General features: G+C 31.7%; 1 long non-coding RNA gene across 1 annotated transcript; it reads left to right on the top strand.

The window, feature by feature from the left end:
* Nucleotides 1-15,727: 15,727 nt before the first annotated feature.
* On the top strand, nt 15,728-19,756 carry LOC127700301 (uncharacterized). The gene is made up of 2 exons (XR_007981534.1): nt 15,728-16,304; nt 19,289-19,756. It is a non-coding gene; the product is annotated as an uncharacterized LOC127700301 (long non-coding RNA).
* The last annotated feature ends 628 nt before the right edge of the window (nt 19,757-20,384 follow it).

The following is a 20,384-nucleotide window of genomic DNA, read 5'->3' as shown; positions in this document are numbered from 1 at the left end:
ACATTAATAGAAGATAAGTAGTGATATATGTGGCGTTCGACCCCCAAAAACCTGGACACGGGACGCGGACGCCATACCTTAGTATTGGACCATTCGACCCTCAAAAACGTGGACACTGGACGCGGACGCCATACCTTAGTGATATATGCCCTGTTCGAGCCCCAAAACCCTGGACACTGGACGCGGACACCACATCTTAGTGTTGGACCATTCGACCCTTAAACCTGGACACGGGACGCGGACGCCATACCTTAGTTTTGGAACATTCGACCCTTAAACCTGGACAAGGGACGCGGGCGCCTTACCTTAGTGTTGGACAAGTCTACCCTCCAAGGTGGACGCGAACAGTGACGTCATACCCTATAGTTGGACAAGTCTACCCTCCAAGATGGATGGATACCCTTGAAAGTAGACGGCACACCCTTGAAAGTGGACGCGTTTTTTCGGAATACCTGAAAATCTCTCTCACACTTCTACAACTTTTACACATACATGTAGGTGGTTTATGATTAATATTTTTTTTGGGATGGATTACCTTGAAAGTGGACGGCACACCCTATACATTGGGAGCGGGCCCTTCATAGCTAAACGATAACCCGTTAACTTAACACCTTTATACCTCTGAACCATATGCCCGTAATTAAAAATTTAGGAAACTTTCATTCAATAAAACTCATGAGGCCTATTAGTCACGGAATAGTAATCGCACAGTTAACATAAAAACAAATATGTAAAATAAGTGAACGAATGAATAAATTTGATAAATTAATGGAAAGTAAAATCAAATCAAAACAAAATATTGCAAAACGAAATGAATTGAAATAAAATCTAAATGATATGATAAAATAAAAATTCATTCCGCAATAAGATTTCATACATTACTTTGTATCCTAAATTGATTTTGGAATTCATTTAAGTTTTCACAAAACAAAACAAAGAACGGGAATAGAAATTGACAATATTTCTTGTTTAATTTGTTTTCTTGTACTGGCCTGAAAACTGAGTACTTTTTATACCTCAGGATTGATTGTTAGAAATAAAAATGAAGAAATTTATGTTTAAAATTGCAAAACTTGTTGTCGCATCAAAACAAAGGTGCCAATATTTTCCATTCTGTTAGAATATTATACAACGCTATTAAAATTTTGTTCTTCTTGTACCTAAGGATGAATAGTTACACTAAAATTGAGAGCTCTATAAGTGTACGGTTACATTGTACTAGTATATATGTCGATTACAATAAAAAGTGACAATATTTCTTTTTTTTTATTAATATTCTTGTACTGGCTCTTTTTTATACCTCAGGATGGATTGTTAGACATAAAAGTGAAGAAATTTAAGTATACAATTGCAAAATGTGTTGTCGCATAAAAAAAAGTGCCAATATTGTCCATTTTGTTAGAATATTCTACAATAGTATTAAAATTATGTTCTTTTGGTCCCTAAAGATGAATACTTTTACACAAATTGAGAGCTCTATGGTTACTAATATCTATGTTGATAACAATAAAAAGTGACAATATTTTTTTTCTTTCTTATTATTATTCTTGTACTGGCCTGATAATTGAGTACTTTTTCTACCCCAGAATGGATTGTTAGACATAAAAGTGAAGAAATTCAAGTTTAAAATTGCAAATTGTGTTGTCTTATCCATATAAGGTGTAAGTATTTTAACTTTTGTAAAAGTATTATGTTACAGCATTAAAATTCTGTTCTTTTGGTACATAATGAGGGACATTTTTACACAAATTGAGAGCTCTTTACGTCTACGGTTGATTATATGTATAACGATAACAATGAAAATCGCCAGTATTCCTTTTTTTATAATTAAATCTTTAAGTTGTTCCACTATACTAGCGGGATGAATTCTCTTTTTATACCTTTTAGGATGGATTGTTTGACATAAAAGGAAAGGACTTATTTCGACGATTTTTTTTATAAAAACAATTTATAAAAGCTATTCCTTATGTATGCAGGGACAAACAGTTAGGTTTAATAAATTTGACGTTATACATCGTATATATTTATGTCTATCAACTAAATAATTTTTATATTCAGTAAACCACGAACTACGGCAAATATTTAGAAATTAGTGTATTGTCTGAAAACAAAGTTTCATAGATCATTTTATGTTGTCTGTTTTATTTTAAGTCTTGAACCATTACCTAGTTAAATATACCGTAGTGAATATTGTTGTTACGATATAAAACTTCCTTTTGCAGTATTTACTTATCCAATAATATCTGAAAATGTTTTTTTAGCGATACTTTATTTATTTATCATTTGTAATATATGAATAAGCCAGAAAAATTATAATTATAATTTCCACAAATAGTTAACGGGAATTGTAAACGCGTGTTTTATAAGTGCAAGTACAGGTACAGATATAAAATCTGTAGTAAACAACCGTTTACTGCTGACTAAACGGCACAGAGTAAACGCGCGTTTACTCGAGTAGACATTAGAAATTTCCTTTTTTACCGCGTTAACGCAATTGCAGTAAACGCGCGTTTACTGGTAAACGCAAAAATTGGAGTTAACAAATGAAATATGTGCACGCGGCGTTGACGTGCGTTTACTTTATGTTATGCTTGGTCTGCATTTAACTGTATATATATGTAGGACTCTGAACCGCGATGGTACTCCGAACCGCGATGGTCACGCTGATGTGCGATGGTTTGACGCTGAAGTGCGTTTTTGATCACGCTGAAGTATGATGGTGGCATTGTGACGCTATTTTGTTGATAGCTACGCCGAAGTGCGATGGTCTACACAAACAACATTTTCAAAGCTTTTCATGTCGATATAGTAGTCAATTTGTATTGAGGAATCAGTTTTCCGGGTTTTTGAGTTAATAAAAGGATAATAAACTTATAATACTACGAAAAACGGGGAGATTTGGTGGATAGCGGAAAGTTTACCTTCTGTTGCGATTTTTTTTTTTTTTTTTTTTTTTAAATCTACAAAAATGTTCCTTTTACGTACGATGGAGCGTGGCATTCTCTAAATACATACGGGTTCGTAGACAGACTCTTTATTTTAAAATAACGGTAAACGAAGAACCCATGAGAGGAACAAATTAAAGATAAAATGGTAACGTAGAATTATGTCCACATGCAGAAAATCAGAGGACGGTCTCTCATTAAGAATGCAACTGAAATTAAGGACATACATAGACAATAATGAATGTATATACTGACTGCTAAAAAATCTACTTCTAATAATTATTGCACATCTGTAGATTTTAAACTAGCCATCATGCGTCAAATAGACCATCGCATATCAGCGAACGGACCATCGCACTTCAGCGTCCCCATCGCACCTCCGAGTCCTACGTATATTTATGGATTACGATATTTTCTTCTTATTACTATTTAACGATCAGCAATCAGTATATCATATACATCCTTAATGTTTTATGGTAGATAACCAAACTTAAACCTATCACATTCGACTACGTCTCGGATGACATTCTTCTTTTCGTGTTGTAACAGAAAATTGTATGCATGTTTTTTACGAGTCAAAATCGCATTTCTTTTACATCTTAAAACATTGACAGTTTTTGTAAATAGCTTATGGAGACAAAAAATGTCCGTCTATTATAATGAATTAATTTTCCTCATTATTTCAGGACACCAAGATGCCGCCTGTGGACTTCTAAAGCGACACAAACCTATCTTACAAACCTGTATCAAACATAAGATTAGTACACCAAGTTATTGTTAGGGATAACTGTGATGACATTTTAACCAGGGAACTGTCATGTTTCTCTTTTGACAAATGTGCAAGTCATATTTATGATGAATTTGAAAATATTTCAAACACAGGAAGTTTTGCAAAAGTAAAAATGATGAATGAAACCCCGAGACTAGTTAATACCAATGAAGATATAAACCCCGAAATCGAGAGGGAAAAATTATCTGACATAGTCTCTTCAGGACAAGTCATTGCCGTTTACACAGACGACCCGGACAATGATTACTACCTAATGAAAGTTATGGAATGTCCTCATGTTCTTGATGTCGACACAACATATTCTCGGGGCTCCATATTGCCAGCTGGAACAAATATTATCAGTGGATTGTATTGTGACATTAAGACAACATCACCACTATCGTATAAACTTGAAGGAAACAAAGTCAATCGTTCCAACAGAATCGATAGTTTATGTATGCTCCGAAATTGACGCAACAAGAAATATTCAATTACGTGAGGACATTCATTCCAGCATTAATATGTTTACAGTGTATAGCTGAATTAAAATAGTCACATATATAGGCGTTATTTTGATTTATCATATACTTAGAGCAAATAACTTATAATTTCTAAAGTATGATAATAGCATTAAATTTACGTAAATTCCATATTTTCCGTAATGGTGCTTAGCGGGCTGATATGAAAACTTTATCAACTGCTTCCGGTTATTATCGCATGCCTTTCCGTAACGTTATTCCATGGCAATTCGACTTGACTCGGCAAGTTCCGTAAAATACACCTCAATGGTACGTTTTCAGTGAAAAACAGAACAAAGTTGGGTACAAAAGAAATATTAGGAAACAGGAAAATATATTATGTAAAATGCAAAACAAATGATACAATAAATGCATGCATTTTCTAAATTAGCTCTGGTCTGTATTCCGGCTGAAGTATATGATAAAAAGATCATTACATTTCATTTTTCATTATGTTTTGTTGATTTTTTTTAATCGTCAATATACAAAAAATATTATACTGTTGTTTTTTCTACTCTGTTGAGGCATATGATAGAAATATTTCATATCGGATGTATTACATTTGGCGTCTATCGTCCGTACTTTTCACTTTTTTAAAACTTCTACTTGAGAACTATTTAAAGGTGTACTGAAATAAACGAATAAGTCCCTCTATACTTTGCGTTGTGTTACAAAGTAACGTCATAAACATAGGACGTATTTTATGTAACGTTATTAATTTTCACTATATTCTCAACAAAAGGATCGATATATTGAACTGTTATTTTTCTCCTTTGTTGATGCATATGATAAAAAGATCATAACATGCCATTTTTCATATCAGATGTATTATTAGCCCTCGGTCAATATCAACCCTCGAGCCTTCGGCTCTCGGGCTGATAAAACATCTGATATGAAAAATGCCATGTAATAATATGATTATATCAGTTTTCATATTATATTGTTATGATCATTGCTCGTAAAAATCTAAGTAACGTCGTCCGCTTCACGCAATATTAACGTTTTACTTGTAATATAATGATGGTAAATTGAGGTAAAATATTTAAAGAAATAAATTTTAATATTTCATATAAAACTAAGTGAATCTTCCATGTAATTGTAGAAAATAACTACTTCTTGTATAAAAGTTTTTGTATAAAAAGATATAATTAGAGTGTCTATAATGTTATGTAACTTTTAATATATAAGTATTCGATGTGAAATTCTTCCTATTTGACACTTAGAATATAAATAAGGTTTGACAGCTTAATCTCTTAGAAGTATTTCCTTTAGCAAATATATATAATTCTTTTCTATTGTTCACATAAATTGTATGAAGATTTCAAGATTTCAAGATCTTGAAATCTTAATCTTGAAATCTTGAAACCAATAGAAACTGTTCTTATAAAATTAATTATTCATAAAAGCATTGTGATTGGTGAATAAAACAAGTCCGACCAGCACGTGTTCTTAGGGTTTAAAATAGGAAACCCTAAGGTACTAAACATTACTCTTATGGTTGGACTCGTAATAAACATATATAGACATCTTTTTTTTATTCACCAGGTTCGTAAACTTACAATTTTTGTTTAATGAAAAATTAAACGTAACCTTAGTAATGTTTTAATGTAACAATTTTATGACAGAAATCTTTCTTTATTGAAGTTACCATAAATATCATGATAAACTATTTCAATTAATTAATAAAGTATTTTGATAATTGTTAATTCAAGTTCATTTTAAGAATCAAACTCTTTTATGTCATATTAATGTATTTTATATGATTACAATTATGGTTGGACTCGAAATAAACATATATAGACATCTTTGTTTTATTCACCAGGAGGCCTCGAAAGAACGCGAACGACAGTCCCCCAAATTGTCGTAGTTAAAACAGTGAACACAGATATGTAAACCACTGAGCAACAACATTAACTTTCAGCGGGAGAGGGGAGGCAACTGCCTTAGTCTGTCCTGCCCCCCTCTTTCCTGCATAATAGTAACGTCAAATGACACCAGTATATGTTTTAACATTTGCGCAGTCAAATATTGACTGTTTTTGCGTATACATTGTACTTTGTTTTTGTGGTATACAATGATGAAAATATTAAAACATTTATCCGGATATAGACAGATATAAAAATTGCCATACAATTTAAACTGGCGTATCTATTACAACGTTTTAAACCTGGTTTCTATAGTTAATTTATTGTTAATTTTCATGCAGTGCTTCGGGGTCGAGTAGTCTACGTATTTCATCTACGGTATCACTAGCCTGTCATCAATGGTGCAGTATGTTCGAACCCCTCACGTGGAAGGTGCATTCGACTCCAATATTGATTGACTAGGATTGCCAGTTCTCCTGCAGAAGGTCGGTGGTTGCCACAATATATATCATAGCGATGATTGTGGCGTTCAACACCAAAAATCATGCAATCAATCAATTGACTTGCAGTGCAAAACAAATTTCCTAGACAAGACAATTTATGTATTTTTAAAGACAAAAAACTAAATGTATGAAAATGCAGAACTTTCAAAGGAGCGAAACCGGAAAAGTTAACAGGGTAAACGTCATCTTCTATATAATACCTTACGCGTAAAGTGAGTCGGTTGATCGATAAGATGTGTCGGTGTCTCAAGTCATATTTCCGCGGTCTTAGCTATTAGCATTATCGTCTGATCTGTAATTTTACCATTTCTTCCCTATTCCCAGTTGTAACATTTTGACTGAGTGTGAATTCACAGGGCAGGACAAATGCATAGAAGGAGACGCTTATGCAATCAACGCAATGGGTTTAACTTTGGAGTTTATGCGATTCCCAAGTTTATGTTTGGTGCAGTGTTTGTCACTGTTTGATTGACTTACGAAATTTGTACATCGGAAATTAACTACTGTCGTCTTATATACGATCGGAAAGTTGAAAATAGGATAACTGCAATTGTTGCGATTTTCACAGATCCTTTGTGGCAGTAGATCATCAATATCAATTTCGTATAACTTTCAGATGACTTTAATGACATATTTGAAGAAAATATCACATTTCCGGTCTGTTAAGAACATAAATTATATTATACACGATAATATGTAAAGTGTTTGCCTTCATCAAAAACATATTAGATAAAGTGCAAGGTATCATACTTACATTGAACATCGACATTGATAATTGAGGACTGCATACTGCCAACTTCGTTGGAGGCCCGACAGCGATAGTCTCCACTTTGACTTTTCTGTATTGTATGTAGACTGAGGACGTTAAACACATCAGAAGCAACATTAGGCCCTGACCACATATATTTACAATCTGGTCTACAATTAGCCGAACAGTTGATAGGGGGTATTGTATCTCCATATTCTACAGTATATTGCTGTGTAGGTTGTAAGAGTATAACAGCCATAGGACCATCTGTAAACAAATTTTTGAAACAATCTAATTTAACGATATTCACAAAATATTTAGTGGGAATGCAGTCGTAGCGAAATTTCACTCAGTATAGAGATAAGCACGAATAGAAAAATATATTGCATGCTTGACAAGGAGACAACTATCCACCAGAGTTCAAATGAAGTGGCTGTAATCAATTACAGGTCAAGTTGACTTAAGGGAGATTTGGCTACTAACTTTATGCTATGTTTTGTTTAAAAACCGCATGATTATGTAGTTTTTCTGTCAATTTATTCTTTAGGGTTTGAGAGTTCCCGATGTAAGAATGCTTCTTCTTTCCTGTTTGTCTTTTAAGGTATTTGTAACTTAAAAGTGCTACGGCATTATCACAGTTTATTCCACACCTCTTTTAAATTTCCATTGTTGAAAAAGATAATTATAAATAAATTCCGATTCAAACTCCCTCAGGTAAAGTTGATCTTAATGATGTTCGCTACTCTTGTTTTTGACTTTTTGTTAGATATTCTGAATCCTCTAGTTTTATCCACGTAGTGCCATTAAAAATTTTGCCCACTAACCCCTACTTTTCTTTTCATAATTTTATTACATATTGTTTAAAAAGCCATTTTTGAAAATCTTGTATAATCCTTGTTATTTTTTCATAGTTTTTGAAAGAAAAAAGGTGCCAATGTTAAATATATGAAAAATCTAGAGAGAACTAGTTCCCGCCATATTTTCAATGGCTTATATCTCAAAAACAAGCACACGGACCCTTCATTTTTTTCTGCTTCTTTAGTTCCTTTATATACTATCAATTTATAACAGTCTTTTAAAAAGTTTTATATATTGAAATAGAGTAGCAAACATCCTTAAATAGATTTTACTATTTTATTATGCCTCCCTGGGGTCCTACAGTTCCTTGATAATTTTATTTAAAATTTGTTGATTCACTTTAGCTTTCTTTCTTTTTGTTTGTTTGAATTTTCATAAAGAAGTTACATTAGACAAAATGCTTTGATGCACCATTCTTTTCAAAGTTGTATTTTACTTTGTAAATGATTGGGCAAACAAGTTCTAATACGATTATTGTCACAATACGAATTTTATCTAATGATCTTTTAATACAATAATTACAATATAAAAACAAGAAGATGTGGCAGACATGGTATAATTGCCAATGAGACAACTCTCCACCAGAGACTTAATGGCACTGAAGTTAACAACTATAGGTCACCGTACGGCCTTCAACAATGAGCAAAACACATACCGCATAGTCAGCGATAAAAGGCCCCAAGATGACAAATGTAAAACAATTCAAACGAAAAAAACAAACGGCCTTATTTAAGTACAAAATAATGAACGAAAAAACTATGATATACAGGAACAAACGACAACCATTTTGAATTACAGGCTCCTGACATAAACAGAATGGGGCGAAATTAAACATGTTAACTCTCCCCTCACATTAGGACAGTGGTGTAACAGTACACCATATGAACAAACTATAAAAATCAGTTGAAAAAGGCTTATCGATAAAAAGCAGAAAAATACGTAACAAAAACATAGACCAGTCGTGGCAAGGTACATTTGTATATATACATCCTTAAAACAACATAAAACACTAAGTACAGATCTGAGAGTACTCTCAGTTATTGATACACATTTTACCTTTTTAGTAAAAAACAAACATAAAATAGTGAAATTAAAATGAATGCAAATGATACTTTATAATACAAAGATAATAGTTTGTCCTATACTATGGGATTTGTGCATTACATGCACATAATATTATTATTATGTGTTTCCTTATTTTATCTATTATATCTTTTTACACATTTTTAGAGAGAAATATTTCCTTTCTGGTTCTGTCTATTTTGACATCTTCATGAATAATAAAAAAAAACCAAAAAAACTCAAACTCATATTTAACAAAACGTTTTTGCTCACATTGCAATATGTACACCCCTTTAATAAATGTTATTATGCATATTACCGTGTGCATTATCGGATGACTTTGAGAACAATGTTTTGCAAAAGGGATTTTTATACGAAAATCCTATAAACAACTATTTTATAGTTTTATATTCTTCACCACCTCAGTTGTAGCGTAATCGTCTTCAAACAAATACCTGCAAACTGGTCTGCCACTCTAAATGTTCAAAAGAAGAATATTAATTGTTGTTTTTTTTTGGGGGGGGGGGAGTAGGTGGATATACGGTCAGTGCATGTAAGTATTGTCAGGGGCGGGTCCAGCCTTTTTTAAAAGGGGGGTTCCAACCATATGTCCCCATTCAAAAGCATTTATCGTCAAAAAAGGGGTTCCCACCCCGGACCCCCCCCCCCCCCCCTCTGGATCCGCCACTGATTGTCAAATGTACATGTTCATTGTTGAAATTTTTCATTATATGTTTCATCTAATTGTTTTATTTAAAACATTGAATATGAAGGAGAGAATAAAATTAAGGTTTTATCGGAAAGCAACATGGTAAAGTATTTCATGAGGGTCTTGATGGGGTTTACAGAATAGAGAATAATGGGCAAAAGGTGCAAAATAAAGAACAGAAAATAAATATAGAGGAATATAGGCAAAAATAAAATAAAAAAATAGATAATCATGGGCAAAATAAATAAAGTATTCAATTTGATAAAATGGGTAAAAAAAAATAAGATAAAGAAATGAGGGACTATATCATCCATACCCACTATATGAAATTTAAATCTGTTAAGAAAGTATATCAGATCATTATGTAAACCCTTCATTAATTTAGAATTTTTTTTAACAAATTAAAAATTTACAGATGAATGATCCATCAACGTCATATACCTCGCTACTAGAGCAATAGGTCAATTTTGTTTCTATTTTACTAATAATTAGATATAATCTAGACCTGTATGTATCAAATTTGGGTAAAACTACAGAATCTTCCCTGACTGATAGAGAAAAATGGTAAAAAATTTAAGAATAAAAAGGACCCTCATGTATTTACTGAACACTAATCCATGACCATGGAAAAGTGAAATTAAAAGAAGTAACATTGAATAGGTAATAATCAGGAATTAGAATATACATGCTACAGGTAATAAACAGAGGGAGGCCTCAACAGATGTAGACAAAACAGTTTATTGCCTGGAGGGATGAATTTAAAAAATGTCATGGGTATTGTAGATAAATTTATTGTGATTTTCACAACTGTTAACGCACCCCTTTAACATCTTCAGGCGATTTTTGTGGAAATTTAAAATAGATTAAAAAAGAAGAAATATGAACCCTCATAATTTAATTTTAATATGGTATTTAAAAAAATGCAGTTTTTAAAAATTATTTGAGAATGTTTAGAAGGCCAGTATTGATTTATTAACTTGGGTAAACACTGTGAAGAATCATTCTTCAATTCAAAATGTAACAAATGTGTAGAGCAAGAAGGAAGATCATGGTTTATTGGTAAATTTGAGAAGGAAATGAGTATTATAGCTATTTTACTTTGAACATATGCATGCCAAAGGCAAAGTTCTCTTAAGGACAAGGATCCTAAACTTACCTAAGACAAGTTTATTTATTCATGACACAAAATCTCCACACTGACTTTTTTGACAAGTCTAAAACAGAAGAATAGTGCATTCACTACAGTTTTTTCTTTAATCTTATTTTTCTTTCTTTTGATAGTTACCCTTGTCTACAATATTTTACACACCTTAGAAAACATGAATGTAAAAAGAAATATTCAATATAATTAATCTTTTAAGATTTTAGACAATTTACAAAGATTAGGATAAAAAGATACATGTACAAAAAAAATGTGGTGATGTCGTTTTCTACGGAAGCCGATAAGGGCCATTCAAAAAAAAAAATTATGTCGTAATTACGACATAGCATGTCGTAATTTCGACATAACATGTCGTTATAACGACATCGCTATATCGTAATTTCGACATAACATGTCGTTATAACGACATCGCTATGTCGTTATTTCGACATAACATATCGTTATTACGACATCACTATGTCGTAATAACGACATAGCTATGTTGTAATAACGACATCGCTATATATATATAAAAGAATATGTATTATGATTGCCAAGAGACTTAATGACACAGAAATTAACAACTATAGGTCATCATAATGGCCTCAAAAATGAGAAAAGCCCCCGCATAGTCAGCTATAAAAGAGGGACGAAAGATACCAGAGGGAGAGTCCCCGACATGACAGCTGTTTAATAATTTAATTCAAACGAATGAAAATAACGGCTTTAATAATGTACAAACAAAGACCGAAAAACGAATATGTAACACAGCAAACAAATGACAACCACTGAATTACAGACTCCTGACCGCTATGTGATAATAACGGCAACCTTATAGTTTAACTTTTCACTTTTTGATGCGATAGGCATTTCAAAATGGTTGTCAGTAAAGGCAAAGTTTGTAGCGGAAACAAATTCATCTTTTTTTTTTTAGAATAATGAATACTATATGCAATCAAGCTTAATTAAAGTTATTCACTAGCACCTCAGACTTGCACATACTAGAACTTTATTTATAATCAAGTCAAATGAGACCCAGTTGAATAGGGGAGCAATTCAAGCTCCTTGGAGCCTCTAATTATGTTTGGCATGTACAGATTTGTGTAAATTATGAAGTCCTGCATTTCCATTGCAGGTTCTGAATAAGATGAATTTTAAGCTTTTCCCAATAAAGACTATGTTAAACTTTGGACTCATAGTGCTCAGACCCACGGATCTCTGTACCTTGAATCTTAATGTACAGTAACTACTGAGGCTTGATGCAAATTATTACTGCATTGCTATTGTTGGTTCTTAATGAGATTCTTCAAGCGTCCTCCCCATTGAAGCCCTATTAAAACTTTGTACCCCAAGTTCTTTTAACCACTGTTCCCCAGGGCAACTATTCCTACAAACTTAAGGGGAGGGTTAGGATTCCGCTAACATGTTTAACCCCGCCACATTCTTGATGTATGTGTATGTCCCAAGTCTTTAATTTACATATTTGTTTTTCGTTTATTTTTGTACATAAAATAGGCCGCTAGTTTTTCTCGTTTGAATTGTATTACATTTGTCATTTCGGGGCCTTTTATGGCTGACTATGCGGTATGGGATGTGATCATTGTTGAAGGCCGTACGGTGACTTTAATTGTAAATTTCTGTGTCATTTGGTTTCTTGTTGAGAGTTGCGTTTTTGAACAAACCAGCGTATCCCAAGGCCTTGATAACCTCTGTAGGCCCCAAATAAGACGAAAAAAAACATCAAAATTGGAGAGAAAACTGAAAAAAATTGTTTCTAACCTAAGGGATATTAACCCTTGGCTATCTTAGATTTAATGCAATCAGTATGCATCAGCATCAGGGTACAGCTCATTTGCATATCATTTGCATATTTTTACAAATACTCGAAATTTAGACAATTTCTGATAACAATTCAGCATGCCAAGGGTTAATATCCCTGAGGTTAGAAACCATTTATTTTCTGTTTTCTCTCCAATTTTGATGTTTTTTCGTCTTATTTGGGGCCTACAGAGGTTATCAAGGCTTTGGGATACGCTGGTTTGTTCAAAAACGCAACTCTCAACAAGAAACCAAATGACACAGAAATTAACAATTATAGGTCACCGTACGGCCTTCAACAATGATCACAGCCCATACCGCATAGTCAGCTATAAAAGGCCCCGAAATGACAAATGTAATACAATTCAAACGAGAAAAACTAGCGGCCTATTCTATGTACAAAAATAAACGAAAAACAAATATGTAAATTAAAGACTTGGGACAGACACATACATTAAGAATGTGGCGGGGTTAAACATGTTAGCGGGATCCCAAACCTCCCTCTAAGTTTGAAGGAATTGTTGTCCTGGGGAACAGTGGTTAAAAGAACTTGGGGTACAAAGTTTTAATAGGGCTTCAATGGGGAGGACGCTTGAAGAATCTCATTAAGAACCAACAATAGCAATACAGTTATAATTTGCTTCAAGCCTCAGTAGTTCATTAAGATTCAAGTGTGTACAAATGAAGGTACAGAGATCCGTGGGTCTGAGCACTATGAGTCCAAAGTTTAACATAGTCTTTATTGGGAAAAGCTTAAAATTCATCTTATTCAGAACCTGCAATGCCAAACATAATTAGAGGATCCAGGGAGCTTGAATTGCTCCCCTATTCAACTGGGTCTCATTTGACTTGATTATAAATAAAGTTCTAGTATGTGCAAGTCTGAGGTGCTAGTGAATAACTTTAATTAAGCTTGATTGCATAAAGTGTTCAATATTCTAAAAAAAAAAAAGATGAATTTGTTTACGATACAAACTTTGCCTTTACTGGCGACCATTTTGAAATTCCTATCGCTTCAAAAAGTGAAAAGTTAAACTATAAGGTTGTCGTTATTATCAGATAGCGGTCAGGAGTCTGTAATTCAGGGGTTGTCATTTGTTGCTGTGTTACATATTCGTGTTTCGGTCTTTGTTTGTACATTATTAAAACCGTTATTTTCACTCGTTTGAATTAAATTGTTAAACAGCTGTCATTTCGGGGACTCTCCCTCTGGTATCTTTCGTCCCTCTTTCATAGCTGACTATGCGGGGGCTTTTCTCATTATTGAGGGCATTATGATGACCTATAGTTGCTTATTTCTGTGTCATTTAGTCTCTTGGCAATCATAATCCATATTCTTTTATATATATAGCGATGTCGTTTTTACGACATAGCTATGTCGTAATTACGACATAGTTATAGTGATGTCGTAATTACGACTTGTTATGTCGAAATAACGACATATCGAAGTCGTTATAACGACATGTTATGTCGAAATTACGACATAGCGATGTCGTTATAACGACATGCTATGTCGAAATTACGACATAGCTATAGTGATGTCGTAATTACGACTTGTTATGTCGAAATTACGACATATCGATGTCGTTATAACGACATGTTATGTCGAAATTACGACATATCGATGTCGTTATAACGACATGTTATGTCGAAATTACGACATAGCGATGTCGTTTAAACGACATGTTATGTCGTTTTAACGACATGTTATGTCGAAATTACGACATAGTGATGTCGTTATTACGACATGTTATGTCGTAATTACGACATAAAATTTTTTTTTTTAATGGCCCTTATCGGCTTCCGTAGTTTTCCTCAACTTTTAGATGTTTAATTTTATCATGTTTTTACAGCGTTTTATTTTTTTCTTACAGAAAACTATGCTTTGAAAGCAGAGAGTTATTCTTCCTATCCTTCATCAGTGTTTGGTATATAAAAAAAGTAGAGCAAGTAACCCCAATTAAAGGCCATGTAAATGTGATTTTTTTAAACTTTAGTTGTTTGGGTAAATCTATTGTGAATGTATTGCTCAATGTATTATTTTTGAAAGTATAATAAAAATGTCTGCTTCATATATTATAAATATATAAGACTGAAATAGGAACCGATTTCATTTTAGTTCATGTGTTCTTGAAATTGCCACCTTTATCCCCTTATTTTCATGATTTCATATGTGACACAAGTCCTTGCCCATTAAAATTATGGTTGAAAGTAAAGAATACTTTTAGTATAATATTGGTGGGCGAGGGGTTGCGCAACTGTCAATTTTGCCAAAAAACTGTCATAAATATTAATTATGTTAAAAATCTGGTTTAAATGAAAGTCACTTACATTTATGATATCACAAAAAACATCACTTATGACGTCGACGCAACTGGTAAAAATCTTCTCTTGCTGAAACAATTCCACATTTTGACATAATAATTATGTTTTCAGTTTTCATCAAGTTTTCACAAAACTTTCAGTTTGAAAAATATTAAGGGCCAAAATGATGGGTTAGTGAATCTACTCCTTTATGAGTTTTATATCTTTTCATTATTTTTTTCATATACTTTACAACATATTAAAGTAGATAATTTACAATATTGTTTTATTGTGAACATGTATTTCTCATCAGTGGTGCTAAAATCAAATACAACTAAACAATCTATGTTTTAATCTTGTTATCAAGCAAATTATGATTGGGAGTGTTCTAATGTAATTGAGACTTTCTTCTAGGTATATTACATGTGTAACATATATGAAATTATAATTCTATGAGTGAACCAACATCTGAAGTGGGGATTGTATTGTGACAGATATTTGACATAAATTTTGGATATAGATGACGTTACAATTATTCCTTCGATTTTATGTTTATCACGTTTTATATTATTGTAATAGAAAAATGCAGTTTATTTTATTTCATATAGTTTATTAGTTAATGTATGTAAGTTCTACTCTGTAAACTATTTTATACAAAATTATTGTTTAACTGTTCTATACATTTTCAAAGCGTAGGATATTTCAAACATGTCAAATAAATACTTTAACAAACTATTGAACGTATCTGTGCAATAAAACTTCAGCTGTGGCCAAATGGACCTTCGATTATATGTCCAGCAAAGTTAATAAAACATCTTAAAAGTTCAGACAACGGTCAACTCACATCAGCAGCTTTATTTGTGTTAAGCCATAAAGCACAATCTAGTTCCATAATTACTTTTGATTAAGATCCGGATTAATATTTATAATGTTATTTTATACTATGTTATATGGATTTACGTTGTAATTGTTTTATATTATAGTTAGGGAAATGGTAATAAATATATTCGAAACATAAATTGGCAATTTTAGAATAAGAAATTGAAGAGATGAAAGAAAAACCAGTTTTATGTGACGTGTAATTTCGACCTAATCTTAGACCATAACTATATTTGACCATTCTAAATTTTATTGATAACTCATAAATCATCAATTCTTTTGTTTGTTATAGTCAGTTAAGGGTTACTAAAACATTCAAAACTTAGTATATAAACTGATCAAGCCGCTATACAATTAATAGCGAGTTTCTTGATATTCTAGGTGAGTCTCTTGGTTTTGAAAATAATTTAGATTTAAAATTATTTTTCTTTTAATTTTATTTTGAAAAAATAAATAAAGTTTATAAGTAACTAATATTTTAATTCAGAGGTTTATTTTATCAGTAATTATCATTGTTATTATTTGGTATTTAACTTGAATTTTTTGTAGTATTTTTATCATTGTTTTCAACTTATTTTGACTTCAAAATGTGTACTTTTAAATTATATTGTACTTTCAATGTTTTCTTTATTAAATTAATAGCGAGTTTCTTGATATTCTAGTTTGGTTTTCCTTCCTGTTGTTGTTCCCGGCCTGCCTCTACATCGGCAACAACGCCCGGCCTGCCTTTACATCGGCAGCAATGCCATCCACCATCAAAGGCATTGTTCTAAGCTAGTTTCCCCCAACATGTAAAGACCCAGTATCAGCTCTCACAGATGTAGTTCGTCTGTTGAGAGTCTGAGGGAAAAGAACAGTAAGCAGACCATGTTACATTACACGCAGATATCAACCAACGTCATATTACCATAAATGGTAGTTCACATTATTTTGATACAATAATTGGTGGAGGCCCGTTAATAAATTTTGGACAACCTTTAAGAGCTGACACCAACACCAAACATGGATATCCAGACATTACAGCACGCCAGTGTTTAGACAATTCGAACCGGAATATTTACAGTTAAACATTATTTATGTACCTTTCGGACTATTCAATTTTATATCTGTTTCCAGTTAATGATTTATTTGTGACTTAATTAGAATACACAATTGTACAACGATATCAACTATAGAAAGAAAATCAGAATCAAAGAACATTATAATGCATTATTTTCAAAAAACCAAGAACTATTATCAACTTCAGTGATATTAAGAACTTTAAAGTTATATTGTTGTGTATTTTATTGTAAACATATATTTTCATGAAACTGTGAGTATATCAAATGCTTATTTAAAATCTATTTTTAAGATCAAAATTTAAATTTTAAATTTTCAGCTATGAAACAAAATGTTCATTTTCATTTCACAAATCGTATTGCGTTTCATGTCTGTCAATTTTTAAGCAAAAGTTAACTAAAACACTGTTAAAATAAGTTATAAAATTATTTTGATAAAATGTTGTAAAATTTTATTCATTTAAATCATCCATTGAATAACTTTTCAGAATGATGTTAATTAGAACTATGTTTGTATTTCAAACGCTTGTCAATATTATCATTTGCAATCAGTCATCTTTAAGATTAGGTTCAACTTTCATTTAGGGTTACATAAAGTAAATCTCCTTGTTTGTTAGTTACCTATTAGGAACAAGTTAGACAAATTCTTGTTGCGGTTTACTGTTAGATAATCTAATACCGGTACAAAGTAATAATAATTTAATATATATATATATACAGGCAAGCATATTGCATAGGCTACCTAAATAGCAGGGACGCCACACTAATACTAAATAAAGGGCTACCTCAGGAGCAGGGACGCCACAAATACTTAACATAAAGGGCTACCTCAAGAGCAGGGACGCCACAAATATTTAATATAATGGGTAAACTCAGAAGCAGGAACGCCATAAAAACGATTAAACAGTAACTTAGAGACTGAAGTAAGCAATTCAAATTCTGTTAAAGTTTTATTCTAGTCTTTTCATATTTCATATATTTTTGCAACATTTTGTTTAAAACACTTTGCATATATTTTTAATTAAATTTCATTAACTGTAAAAATAAACGTTCAATTGTAAGCATGCGGGTAACAAACTTTCAAGAACAAGATTTAAAATTAATACCAAAATATTGTAACATCATAGACATCAATTGATTTATAAAGAATTACAATAAAACCACCAATTAAACAGTATGATTAACATGCAGTCTCAAAAATGAAAAGAAAAAAAAGAAAAAAAAAGAGAAAAAATATTTAAAAAAAAAAAAAAAATTAGTTCAAGTTTTTTTATCGCTTACTTTAAAATCAACAACAAAATACTATAATACTTTTTTTTTTTTTGCATCGCAATCTTCTCAATTGCTTGTCTTTTATATTGTTTTGAGGTTTAATATGGATATTAATTATTTATTTACGTTAATAATTAAAAGTTATAAATCCATTTTCAGATTAATATAGTAAACATAACATTGTATGCGATTTCTTTAAAATATTTTTTTTTTAATTTATTTAATTTTGGAGTCCAAAATTTCTAAGGAGAGTGATATATTGTGACAGATATTTGACATAAATTTTGGATATAGATGACGTTACAATTATTCCTTCGATTTTATGTTTATCACGTTTTATATTATTGTAATAGAAAAATGCAGTTTATTTTATTTCATATAGTTTATTAGTTAATGTATGTAAGTTCTACTCTGTAAACTATTTTATACAAAATTATTGTTTAACTGTTCTATACATTTTCAAAGCGTAGGATATTTCAAACATGTCAAATAAATACTTTAACAAACTATTGAACGTATCTGTGCAATAAAACTTCAGCTGTGGCCAAATGGACCTTCGATTATATGTCCAGCAAAGTTAATAAAACATCTTAAAAGTTCAGACAACGGTCAACTCACATCAGCAGCTTTATTTGTGTTAAGCCATAAAGCACAATCTAGTTCCATAATTACTTTTGATTAAGATCCGGATTAATATTTATAATGTTATTTTATACTATGTTATATGGATTTACGTTGTAATTGTTTTATATTATAGTTAGGGAAATGGTAATAAATATATTCGAAACATAAATTGGCAATTTTAGAATAAGAAATTGAAGAGATGAAAGAAAAACCAGTTTTATGTGACGTGTAATTTCGACCTAATCTTAGACCATAACTATATTTGACCATTCTAAATTTTATTGATAACTCATAAATCATCAATTCTTTTGTTTGTTATAGTCAGTTAAGGGTTACTAAAACATTCAAAACTTAGTATATAAACTGATCAAGCCGCTATACAATTAATAGCGAGTTTCTTGATATTCTAGGTGAGTCTCTTGGTTTTGAAAATAATTTAGATTTAAAATTATTTTTCTTTTAATTTTATTTTGAAAAAATAAATAAAGTTTATAAGTAACTAATATTTTAATTCAGAGGTTTATTTTATCAGTAATTATCATTGTTATTATTTGGTATTTAACTTGAATTTTTTGTAGTATTTTTATCATTGTTTTCAACTTATTTTGACTTCAAAATGTGTACTTTTAAATTATATTGTACTTTCAATGTTTTCTTTATTAAATTAATAGCGAGTTTCTTGATATTCTAGTTTGGTTTTCCTTCCTGTTGTTGTTCCCGGCCTGCCTCTACATCGGCAACAACGCCCGGCCTGCCTTTACATCGGCAGCAATGCCATCCACCATCAAAGGCATTGTTCTAAGCTAGTTTCCCCCAACATGTAAAGACCCAGTATCAGCTCTCACAGATGTAGTTCGTCTGTTGAGAGTCTGAGGGAAAAGAACAGTAAGCAGACCATGTTACATTACACGCAGATATCAACCAACGTCATATTACCATAAATGGTAGTTCACATTATTTTGATACAATAATTGTACAGTAGGGTAAAAACGAGTGTATACCGCTAGGTTTTCACAGTTGTCTTAAAATAAATAAATAATGTTGTCTTTCGTATCGACATATGTATGATATTAGATTATTTACAATACTACACAATACTTGTACGTCGCAAGTTCAGTATCAATATATATTTTGTTTTGTAGAATTATAATTGCTGTGAGCAAGAATCCCAGCCAGAAAATGAAGCCAGCTACAAACAAATATAATACATGTGTATGTGAACTTTTGATGCATAGGAAATATACATGTAGATGTCAGTCACTTCCATATTTCAAATTTGTGAAAGAATGGATGAATTCATAATTATGTGTT

The sequence above is a fragment of the Mytilus californianus genome, unplaced genomic scaffold, assembly GCF_021869535.1.
Source record: "Mytilus californianus isolate M0D057914Y unplaced genomic scaffold, xbMytCali1.0.p SCAF_5, whole genome shotgun sequence".
Classification (NCBI taxonomy): Eukaryota; Metazoa; Mollusca; class Bivalvia; order Mytilida; family Mytilidae; genus Mytilus; species Mytilus californianus.
The sequence above is the reverse complement of the archived record's forward strand: the minus strand, read 5'-3'. Positions and strand labels throughout refer to the sequence as shown.